The 13,036-nt window shown below is 34.4% G+C and overlaps 1 protein-coding gene across 7 annotated transcripts in view; it reads right to left on the reverse strand.

Moving 5' to 3' along the window:
• Positions 1-13,036, reverse strand: part of LINGO2 (leucine rich repeat and Ig domain containing 2) — a 1,387,358-nt gene that overhangs the window by 223,438 nt on the left and 1,150,884 nt on the right. The window contains exon 7 of one of the 7 annotated variants that reach the window (XM_051857089.3): positions 9,694-9,786. The exons of the other annotated variants lie outside the window; for them this stretch is intronic. The gene's annotated coding sequence lies outside the window, so the exon portion shown is untranslated. The remainder of the gene's footprint in view (positions 1-9,693; positions 9,787-13,036) is intronic. 7 annotated transcript variants of the gene reach the window in all.

Consider the following 13,036-nt stretch of genomic DNA (forward strand, 5'->3'; position numbering starts at 1 on the left):
TAATACATCACTTTGTGAAGTCTAACAGACTCTACCAGAAACATATAATAAGCTTTAGATTTTTTTAAACCTAGATTTATCAAACTAGTAGTCACATCACTAACTATAGGGTTTTAAAAATTATACGGTGAATATAACGGTGGTGGTATATAATAGTCCTAATCAATAATCAGGTCTATCGGAACCATTATGTAAAACAGGCATCATTTCCTTCATACAGGAACGGCCTTCAGCAGTTTTACTTGTTCCTCTACATGGACACCAGCTTATCTGTACAGCCCTGTCCAAATTCCTGTACTGGGACCTCAGTTGTCGTCTAGTCGAAGACACAGTGAGTCACTGACGGGGCTAGACTGAGTGCTTTTCCACCTTTTCCAATTAAGATTAACATGATTGCTAGTACTACCGGGCAGGGATGCTCAGGATCATAAAATTATCTTTTTTTTTTTTTTTTAAGACAGAGTTACGGAGAGAGGTAGAGACAGAGAGAGGGGTGTTCCATCTGCTGGTTCACTCCCCAGAAGGCTGCAACGGCTGGAGCTGTGCCAATCTGAAGCCAGGAGCCAGGAGCTTCTTCCAGGTCTCCCATGTGAGTGCAGGGGTCCAAGGACTTGGGCCATCTTCTACTGCTATCCCAGGCCATAGCAGAGAGCTGGATAGGAAGAGGAGCAGGACTAGAACCGGTGCCCATATGGGATGCCGGCACCGCAGGCCAGGGCTTTAACCCACCATGCCACAGTGCTGGCCCCCCCTAAAATCATCTTTTTGATTTCCCACTCTGGTCTAATTTCTTTACTCTGATGAAAATCAACTTGACCTGGCTAGAGGAAACTTTAGAGAGAACTTTTCCAGTGGCATTTTAAAGCTATCATAGACCTTGTGCTTTCATACTATCAGTGGTCCCTCTATACATCACTTTAGAATGGATTGTGATGGCTAATTTTATTTATAAACCTAATGGGGCTATGGAATGCCCAGATCAGCATTTGGATAAACATCATTTTTGGTATGACTTTGAGTAAAGCAGATGGCTCACCCTAGTGTGGGTCAGCTTCATCTTAAATGTGGAAGGTCTGATTTGAACAGAAAAGGCTGAGAAGGGAAAATTTGCTGTATCTTCAGACTGTGACTTTGGACTTCTCTTGCCTTCAGACTTGGACTAGAACTTGTATCATCTCCCATGATTCACAGTCCTTCAGACTGTGATTGGAACTAATCCTTGGCTGCCCTGGGATTATAGACTGCTGACTGAAGATCCTGGGACTTCTCATTCTCTACAATTTGTAGTCCAATTTCCTATAATAAATATATTTATACATTTATATCTCATATTGGTTCTGTTTCACTGGAGAATATTTTTCACATATTTAACACAATTTAATATAATTGTATACTATTGAGTGTCAGTTATAATATCCAATTAGATACATATTAATAGAACTTTTTTAAAATCTTAAATATTTTGTTGGACAGAGTGCTTAATAGTTAAAGGGATCTTGAACACTCCTCAAACACCCTAGTTTTATAGAAATTTAATGAAAATCAGGTCTTTGGAATCAACTTGGGAAGCTGATTTATTGTTGTTCTCATGTACTTCTCACTCATACTTAGGGTCCAGGATATTGGATTGAAATGGTACATAACTCAATAAATTTTCTAGTAACATGAATCTATTCATGATTTATATACACACACATACACATATATCATTGGTATTTTGACTGGAGTTTTTTAAACATGAAAAAGTCAACATATATTTGATAGAAATATTTTATAATTTGCTTGAGTTTTTTTCTTATAATAAAAGTAAGGTTTTTACAATAGTAGGCATGGCCATCCAATATCTTGATTATTTAAACAGAAATAAAGTGCATATAATATAATAAACATGATCTAATGATACAATTGATAGTTTCCCATTACTTTAAAAATATTCTGATATTTCTTGGGTTTCATGAGGTAAAAGTTTAATGAGAATTCAAGCAAACTAAATCACTTACATGTGGATAGTCAAGTTCAATATGTGAAATTCACTGAGAGAATAATTTTCTGTTTGTTTTATGTATTATAAACTTCTAAGATAAAGAATAAAATTCATATAAGATTTATAACTACCATTAGAGTTGACTGCCAAACTCTTTGCTGTTGAATGCTTTATTTTCATAATCAAGTTCATCCTTGTAAAAAGTACAAAGGGTAGATGTCATGTCTATTTTATAGATGAAGAAAAGCAGCTTTGTAAAAATCAATAAATTTGCTCCAGATGATCTTAATGTTTCAAGTAACCAATGGCTAAGGTTTGATCTTAGCCATAATTATTTGACCAAAACTTTTAGTCTATATTATTTGACTCCCCCAAAGATTAAAGACAAACGAACCTTCAATCCATCTAGAATACTGTTCAGTATCTCTCCCTCTACTCCAATATTTTTTTTCTTTTGCATTTACTTCAGTACCATCTGTAGTAATCTAGAAATGTCTACTTTTATTTAGAAATATAGCTAAAGACTATAAGATGTGCTTTGTCTACATGTATGTGATGTGGGAGACTAAGAAAGATGCCTTTTTAGACAGTCAAGTGATAAAGCTATGAATTAAAAGTTTTAATTCTGACTGCCTCATCAAATGCAAAATTGATAAGTCTTTTCATGAGGCCATTTCTCATATTTGAATACAAGATAAGTGATGAAGTGAGATAATGTAATTTTCTTTCATTGCCTTCAGTCTTTGATTAAAGAATTATAACCTTGCTTTGAAAAGCAGACATTTTTCAGTGACACGTTAAAATAATCATGACTTTTATTCCACTTCCTTTTGTAGTAGTATTCATGCAATTGAGCTTCTTTTAAGAACAGCATGTAAAATCTTAATGACACTAATATTAACAAGCCTATATACTAATCCTAAAGACTTTATGCATCATGATTATTTTCAAGGGATATCCATCAGCCAGTCTTCACAAGACTGGCATTCTGCAAAGCAATACCTTTCCCTACATTTCAAAGCAAATGAAAAATCAAGGGTCAAGGAAGTAAGAAAAGGATCCACTACTTTTCCAATACGTCAGGACTGTTATTTGTCCAAGAAAAAGATGAGTTATTTCCCCTTGATGGTCAATTTCACTGAAAGTTCTCTCTTTTGCTCTCAGTGATCCTACAGAAAATCTAGGTCTTGGGGGAGTGGTCTGTACAACCATGACAGGAGCTATTTTTCAGGTTGGTTAAGGATCAAAAAAATTTAGAGAGGTCCTGCTAAGAGCATCATTATCTGCCACTACAAAGGAGTGCCATGATTGTGCAATTCAGCCAATGCAGTGTCTGGACCTTATCAACAACTCTACTGGCATCTTAGGTATTACTAAAAAGTCACTAGAGACGTAACCTTGGCCATCAGCAAATTGCTCTTGGTAAAAGAAACTTTAGCTTCCAAAACCTTTCTGGAGCTGGTTAAAACACAGTTTATGTACAACCTACATATAGAGTTATATACATAGTGGACACATACACAAATTGATAAAGTATCAATTATGTGAGTGGAATATATCTTTCTTTTTAATTTATTACCTTTTCTTATTAATTCAATTATGACACTAGCCTGATATAGTAGCTACAGTTCTTGATATTCACTGGAGCACAAATGTGGAAAGCAAAACTAACAGAAATGTAGATTTCAATGAAAGAGCAGAAAGCAAAGTGTTTTCTATGCTTAACAATGGGAACGCTTAGATTCTTTACTCTGCATTGAATTCATCTCTTACAACAGTGAGATTTACTTTAAAATACAGAGAAATTCCGCTGCCATAAAGGTTTATATGAATAACAGAAAATACATGGAGATGTGCATATTGAAAATTAAGAAAGCTATTACAAAAATAACATAAAATGTGATGGATGTTACAAATACAAACACACAGAAATTAATGTTTTAGTTTGGAAAGAAAGAGGCAAAATTAAGGTCATTCTGAATCATCCAGAAGGACTCTTAAACTAATTTATGAATCCTCCAACATAACATTTAATAATAACCACAAAATATTTCTATTGTACCACTCAATTTACCTTACAAGCACTCTTCTTGAGTTTACTGAAATACTCTTCAGGTAAAAAATACTATACATGAGAACAGCATGCATGCAGACACAATTCCAAGATAACCCTGATCAAAACCTTAATGTCTCATCCAAGATAACCTAAACCTTAGAGAACTAACTAGCTGGACTTAAAAATCAGAAGGCATCATAGGAACACAGGAGATGAAAGTGCTGGTTTACTATGAAAAGTTCCTTATTTTCTCTATAGACAGGGAGGCCTCCAGGACAATCTGCCAATGGCACAAACAGCTCCTTCCTCTAAGTTTCTATAAAATGAAAAGTCTAGTCTGTAGCCCAAACTCAGAGGTGTTCACTAAGTGGAACAGATCTAACTAATGCATATGAAATAATTATGTTAAGTTTATAAAGTAATTAAATCACGGATCCATAGTGTAAAAATTGTCATAGGACTTTCTGTTTCCCGTAGGAGGGAAACCATATCTCTTATCCTATTTTCCTCTGAATGCATACACATTACTTTAGTCATACTTCCTACCATTTCCTTCTACTCCAGCCTCACAGAAGTACTGTCATTTAATCCCCCTGTGCTCTCTTGCAATAATGTTTTCTCTCATGGAAAGCCACTGCTCACTGGCAAACTCATAGTCAACCTTTGCAACCTAATTCATAAATAGTAGATAAGACGACTTGTGAAATAATCACCATATCAATAATGCTTACGTATTTGGAGAAAGACGAGGCTAATCAAAGAGGAGAAAGGGAAACTCCATTTATTAGAGAGTGGCAAGTATTAACTTGAGAGAATACTCTGATTTCCCTATTTTGAGAATTTGGGGTTGACTGGGAGAAATATCACAATCTGTTGATGATTCCATCTGATTAGTTAAGTACACAAACCTTTTACATCCCCGAATGATTTCACTCATTTGGCTACATGTTTACCAAAAAATGTCTACTTATTATCCCTTTCATTCTGCTTTCCCTAACTGGAGTGGGCATGCTTATGACTTATGAATTGGAGCAGTGTAAGTTCTCATTATGATCCAGTATCTTTCTATCCTGGATTATGTATAAATTTGTTAATGAAAAAATCTATTCCAGTGCATTTCAGTTTGACCAATTCCAGATATATTGGCCAAAGCAGAACTTCCAGCACTGCAAAGATAAGGGTGAGACTCAATTAGTTATTTGTCCAGATCCTACCTGGATAAGCCTCAAATAAATAATAAGCTAGTCCTATCCATAAATCACTAATTTTCTATAACTACAACAATAAATTTGATTAAATTCCAAAAATTGTTGTCTACATTAGATCCTTTAGCTTTGTGTCCTAAAGCAATATTTAAAGCAATCTATATTTGATACATTCATTGAATAGTCCTAAAAAGTCAAAGGAAGAAAAAACTGGTAAATTAAATGTAGATGCTAAAAACTGAAAAATGAAGAACCAGCCAAACACATTTACTGGAGAAGGACAAATGCTATTCTGGATTTTCAGATATGTTACATCTTAAAAGTGATAATCCCTTTTGTATGGGATTATACAAAATTATACAATCATACTTCTTCAGTTTCAAGTAGCAGAGAATCTGAAAAAAATTGGAAGGAGCAGGCAAATGAGCAAATGAGGCTTAAATTAGTTAAGGAAATTGATGAAGTAGTGAATTAGGCTGCTCAGCATTTTCTGTATGACTGAATAATGAATATGAAGGTTTCTCAGTTGAATTTTATGTATGAAAAATAAACATCAATGAAAAGGAGGATTATTTACCATAAAACAAAAGCACTATTGAGATTCTTATATAATTCTAGGATTTACATTAGTAACATTCATAATATAAGAATTCAGAATTTCTGTGCATAAACTTTTTCTGAGTAAGCTCTAGTCCTTTGGAAAATTGGGATAGTAACCAGTACAGTGTGTCTCCTGACATACATGTTTACTTAAGTTTCCTGCAAATTTAGATAAAACCAAATTACTCAAACTTAATCAAGCTTATGCTAAGTGCCAAATGGTGGGATAGGAGTAAGGGGAGTAGTAACACTATCAAATCATAACAATGAGAAAAATGACTCCCATCCACAAAAGTTTGTGGTCTGATTTGGCAAACATGATCAATAAAGAGAAACAGAAGCTAATTCAAAATGTATATACCTAGCATTTGGGCGTTGAGGAAGTACACAGGAAGCTAAAAGAGTAAGAGCATTGTGGGATCGAGTTGCATCATGGCTTAAAAACTGGATGGGCTCCTGCAGTTCAGTTAGTCCATGAGAGAGAATGCTTTGCAATAGAAAACTTTGAAGGGTGCTACTGTAATATCAAGGTAGTCAATCCTCTGAGAAAAATGAACACAATGATGCAGACAGGGAGGAATGTGTATAAGGTATTATCAGGTCATCAAGGAGACATTCAAGCAGGGAAATAGGTCATCTCTTCTCATTCCTTTACCCTTCATTGTGTTGTTACAGTATTATCCAAACCAAGATTATACAGAAAAGTAAGCAGTAGGAAGAAATGGTCTGTTCTATAACAGGCTGAAGATGTGGGGACAAGAGAATGCCTCAGTGGCTATCAAAAGCTGATGATATTGAAGTATGTGGGAGGGAGGCAGGGTGGAGGGAGAGACAGATGGTGCAGTGATAGCTGCAGGAAAATTTGTAGTCTAAACTATGAGGTACTATGAAGTACTATGAATTTATTTGCATACTTCGGATATTTTAAGCAACTCTAATGCTGCAGAGTGTGGAGTAGTGTATAAAATGATATGTTTATATGGTATTTTCTAAGAACATCAAATTGCTTTTTCAAGACCACCACATTATCATCTCTTTAAAAGATGAAGTCTGATTTATAATTAGAGTCAGGGCTGGGTGTCTGTACTGTAATTCAGTGCTGAGATATGCTTATGACCTATTTTTGTGAACACTAGGAAAACATCTGCTGCATATTTGAGCAAAGTATGTGTTAATTTTCCTCTCTCTCTCTCCTCCCTCTTTTCATTCTCTCTGTCATTCTCATCACATCCTTCAATGTGAAATTGAAACTGAGAATCATTATGTTCTCTGTCTTATTCACTCATTAAGCAATCTATACAATTTAAAATTTTATTTATTTCCATTATTCCTTCACAAATAGATTCAGAAAAAATATAAAAACTAGCTATTTCCTTCTCAGACTATATAGGCCAGGATTCCTTGAGTTCTCCCTGTCAAGATTCTCTCTCTTTCCCAAGCTATTTGGGCCTGAGGCCTTTTGATGATTTGCCCTGTGCTAAAGGTTAACCTTGATTTCCAGTTCTCCATGTCTTTGTTAAGCAGACAGACGGGAAAGGACAAAGTTGTATGGCATTGACGAAATGATTTAATAAAGTTCTGCTTTTCTATTTTTATTCGGAATCTCAAGAACAACTCTTCCCACTTAGCTCTGTGAGGTGAATTCATGACAGGAGCATAAGGCACCCCCTAGGTTGTGAACTTCCAGCTAAACCAAAGTCAGCCTATTCAGATGTAACTGCTCATAGGTCCAGAGCAAGCAGTCAATCTTATTTTTTTGAGTTCATTAAATTTATAAGAAAAATTTTATTAATATAAAGAGAACAGATTCTGTGTATGTCAGGTAGACTTCTAATAAGATAACCGTATTTTTCTCCTTCCCTCATATTATGGTTAGTGGTATATTAACCCTGTGATTGTAGAATAGACTGAAATTATATTTTCGCAAACATTAAAGAGGTCAGTCTTAAATTTTGCTCAAATGTTCAATAGAGTACTGCTATCTCCGGGTCTCTCTTCCTAATACTCCCTGCTCTCAGGGTGTGTTAGAATTGGGAAGAGCCAGCATAATCATCCTACCTACTGCCATTCATAGTGAGCTCACAGTCTTCTGAATAGTGGTCACTGTATGCCACGATATGCTATTGTAGAATGCATACTCAGTTTACTCGCCCTCATAATAACCTTATAAAATAGTTACTACCAGTATCTCTATATTACAAATGAGGAAATTGAGGTATTAAGAAGTCAAATGATTTTCACAGGGTCACCCAGGTCATAAGAACATCAGAAAAGGAAAATTAATTCTTCCCCTGCAAAAGAAAAGGGATATTTTGTTTTGGGAAAAACAATGTGAATGAAATAAAATTAATGTGTTTCTGGGGATTTTTTTTTTTGGCTTGTTTTCTATGCCTGCATTTTGTTTTACCCTAAACATGTCACAGTAGGACCACAGCTGAAAGAATATATTAGACATCAAGAGAATAGAATAGAGAAGAAGGTGGGAGCTGAAAAATGAAAAATACACTGATGATATCCTTTTGGCTGGGGCTATTTAATCAGTAGGATTAGAAATGCCTTTAGAAAATTCCTTCTACTGTTTGTTCCTTCAGTGTAGATAAAACAGCTACTACACTAAATCCTCAGGATTTAACCTGCTTCCCACCCACAGCTGCCTCACCCATGGCCAGGGGGAAATGAGAAGCTCTTTATCAAAGGCTGCATGAAATAAAAGAAAATCGGAGCAAAAATTAATAAATTATCAATATAGCTATAGAGTTTACACTTTAAAAGAAACAGAAAATAAATATGCCACTAGCCAGTCTAATCTAGCAAGGCACAGAGAAAGTGCAAATATTGATTGTGATTTGATAAAGGGGAAAGAGTTGCAGATACAACGGAAATTAAATGTTTGAAAAGTCAGATGAAGTGACTGATTTTCTATGAAAACATAAATATGAAAATTTACTTAAGTGATGAAAATCATAAACATGTCAATAATCATGGAAGGTTAATAAGAATGCTTTCAAAAAGCAATTTGATGAAATAGTGCTATAGATATTTTTAACATTAACTTATTTTATCTTAAAGCAACACCTAAGTCCAATGCTATTTAATGTGTTTCAGAATAGAACAAAATATAGGACAATTATTGACCATTTTATAAAGCAAAAGAGTAATACATATACGAAATTCTCAGCAGGCAAACACTCAAATGATGAAACAACACTCTCATTTACTATGATGAGTGAAAACGAATCCTAAAATACTCCAGCAGTATATTGTAAGAACAACTTTTTATGACCTAGTCTAGTTTTTTCTTGAAAAACACAGAAATTTTAATACTGTTATATCAATAACTGTGAATCACAATTATAATAAATTGATGGAAAAAGATCACACAATTCCTTTAATGTATGCTTATTGAATATTGGGTAAAATCCACCATTATTTCCTAATAAAAATATTTAATAAATGCAAAGTATGCAAAATTTCCTCAATAATATAAATTTACATTCATATATACACATACAAAATGTTATACATACATACCAAAAGATTAGTATAGAATGCCAAAGATTATTATGGTGCTTAAACTTCATAACTGTATTCTAGAAGCATGTAAATGAAGTTAAGGTATATTTAATTAGTTATGTTTTTATCACTAGTGCTTTTTAATATTATCTTAGTCATGTTGATAAATATAATTAGGCAATATTATTTAATAAAGAGCACATTGTAATCATTTGAAGTTAATACAATTTTGTAACTAGAAAACTCAATGAAATAATATTTAATAAAGCTTATTAAAGATTTTTTATATTATAACCAATTCATAGAAAAACATAATTTAAAAACATCTTACTCACTAGGTACTATGGTTTGGATGTGGTTTGTCCTCCAAAGTTCTTGTATTAATAGCTTGGTCCCCAGGGCGCTGGTACTGACGGATGGCCTAGAACCTTTAAGAGGTGAGGCTCAGTAAGAGATCCATAGGTAAATTTGGGGTCTACCTTAAGAATCAATTAAGGTAACTTGAATCTGACCCCAGCCAGTCTTCCTTTGGGCTGTTCTGAGATGGGATCTGTCCTCCCACATGTACCCTTGGTATTGTCATCTACCATGGGGTGACACATCCAATGGCAGCCCTCTCAACAGCTAGATTTACTATCTATTCTTTCAGCCTCCCATACTATGAGTTAAATAATCCTCTTTTCCTTACAAATCTGGTCTGCTTCAGGTAACTTGTTATAGCAATTAAAAATGGAGTAATACATCACATAAATAAAATCAAAAAGTTCTTGAGAATAAATTTAGTTAGAAATATAGAGGGTGTGGAAATTATAAAATAATGGATGAGTAAGTAGACATATTTCATTCTTGGACCAGATAATTCTGTATTGTAAAGATATCAATATTTCCTGCATTAATCTAGAACTGAAATGCCACTCCCCCATAAAAGCATTAACAAAATTATTTTTAAAGTTGATTTAGAAGAAGAAAGTATCCAAAAATGCATAACTGCATCTTAAATATAATGGGGCTCCATAACCCCACCAAATATAAAATGAACAATTACAGTGATTGAGTGTGGTTCTGGTCAAAGCATGGGGAGATTAATGTAATGGAAGAGAAAAAAAAGAAATCCAAAGAAATGTAGTACACATGAAAATGTAATGTAATTAAAAGTAGTATTTTGAATTAGTAGAAAAAGTTAAATATCAACTAAATGTCAATAGCAATTGGAAGCTCTTTGAAACAAGAAAAGCTGGAGACTTATTCAGTCCTTACTCAAAATTCAGTGTCTCAAATATTTAAATGTAAAAATGAAAATGTAAATGGATGTTTGTAGGTTGGAAATGCTTGAAATATTCAAAATTTGGAAGTCAAGGAAAATCACTGATAAATGTAAACAATGAAAATCAAAATCATCTCAGTTTTCCTTAAATGATAGTGACAATAACTTTGTAAGAAAATAATTAAATATAATTAGTATCTATATAATTCTCGTGTCATAAAATGTCTAAATAACAATCAGGAAAATGTGGATAAATAGAATGCTCATTATTTTAATTATATGAAAGACAGGTTGACAGATAGACAGATGCACACACACAGAAACCATCTGCTGGTTAACCCAGTTAACAGCTGGCTTGGGCCATGGTAAAGCCAGAAACCAGGAACTCAGTCCAGGTCTCCCAGATATGTAATAGGGACCCACATACTTGAGCTATTACCTGCTGCCTCCCAGGGTGTATGCTATGAGGTTGGATCAGAAGTGGAATAGCCAGGACTCAAACCAGGAACTCTGATATGGAAATGCAGGTGTCCCAAGCAGAGTCTTAACCACTAGGTCAAATGTCTGGCACCTGAGCTCAACATTATTATAAAGCTATGAAAATTTAACCTGAGAACTCATTATTCATCTATACTAGAAGCAAAATATTTGTGTTATATGATAAGACATTTAATGTTCTGTGGTGTTTAAAGTTAAACAACTTCCCCAAAGGATCTTTGCTAATATCAAATAAAATTAATATCAATAATGTTAATCTATGCATTTCATTTTGTTAATACTTACATAAGTGTCAAAATGTGTATATACTGAGAATTCCTTGCAATTTTCTTTTGTAACTGTGAGCCTGAATGTGAATTAGTGAAGGTTGCACTGCTATATATTATGGGAGTATATGTGGATTTCTATGTGTGGCAACAGAAAAAATACTTATATGTATACACACCTTGCCTAATTACTTATAGCTATAACCCAGGGTCTAGAACATCACTTGGCATTTATTGATATTCAATAAATGTTTGTACATTGAGTTAACAAATGTATTGTTAGGTGCCAAAGTTAAATTATAAAATGGCATGTAAGCTAAAATCATCTATAAAAATCTATCTCTTTTAAATAAATGACCAAAATGTTTTACTGGTCTTACAAAATATTTTCAGTCTCTGATCTGTTAATTTCTTTCAAAATTTTATTTATTTTATTTGACATGAGGGGAGAGAGCAGAGAGGATCAGAAGGAGGGGATAGGGAGGGGAAGAGGGAAAAGGAGAGAGAGAAAGTGAGTACTCCCATATGTAGATTCACTTCCCAAACGCCCAGGAGCTGGGAACTCCATTTAGGTCTCCCAGATGGGCTGCAGGGACCCAAGTACTTGAGCTACCACCTGCTGCTTCCCAGGGTGAGCCTCAGCAGGAAGCTGCAAAGGAAGCAGGGATGGGACTCAAAGCCAGATACTCAAGACAGGACGCTGGCGTCCCAGGAGGTATCTTCACTGCTAACAAAATACTTACCCCTGATTTGTCAATTTCTACAAAATGTAACTTTCAAGTTATGGTAAACACATAATTATACATGATTAAAATATGCAAGTATGAAGAGATGACTACTTCGATATTTCTTTATATAAGAGTTGTGCTACTTGATATCACCTAAAAACTCTTTCTGATTAAAGCAATAATTAGGAAGGAAGATACTGTAGTACAGACAGGGTGATATCTTCAAAAGTAAAAACATGAGCACGATTAAGGAACTTTCATTAAGGAAAGCAAATATAATTGAGAAAAGACTTACCTCAACTTCATGAATTGAGGTTTACAAAACACTCTCACATCCATTTAATTCTAATATTACTATTCTCAGCATAGAGATGGGCTGAGAAAATTTAGAAAGAATAAAGGATCCATGTTTATTAACAAGACTTGAACTTGCTTTAATGACTCCATTCGAGTGTTGTGACAGCTATCACGATATATATATATATATATAGAGAGAGAGAGAGAGAGAGAGAGTGCCTCTAACTAAAGAGACAATATTTTCTCAGGTGATGGGAAAGACAGAGGAGATTGAGAGGGGCAGGATGGGGAAATCCAAATTTTCATGTAAAACATAATAGTAATGTGTGTTAGTTATTCTCTGTACTGTTATTGTACCTGTAAGGCTTTTTTCCCATAAAGAAAAACTGAGACTTTTGGTCATCTTATTAAAGGCAGTGTTTTTTACTAACAGGCAAGCTCACCCCCTTCTCTGCAGGGCCAAATTTCAATGGAAATGGTTGTAAATCAAAGATGAATACATGCTGATTCAATTGCAAATAAATCCAGGAAACCAATCTGGTATTTCCATTTCTGTAGTGTTTGGTCTGCTTGGACACACACCTATGACAGTGTTTTTATTTATAAAAGCCATTGGACACAGTGC

The sequence above is a fragment of the Oryctolagus cuniculus genome, chromosome 1, assembly GCF_051225735.1.
Source record: "Oryctolagus cuniculus isolate XC-2025 breed Fujian yellow rabbit chromosome 1, ASM5122573v1, whole genome shotgun sequence".
Classification (NCBI taxonomy): domain Eukaryota; kingdom Metazoa; phylum Chordata; class Mammalia; order Lagomorpha; family Leporidae; genus Oryctolagus; species Oryctolagus cuniculus.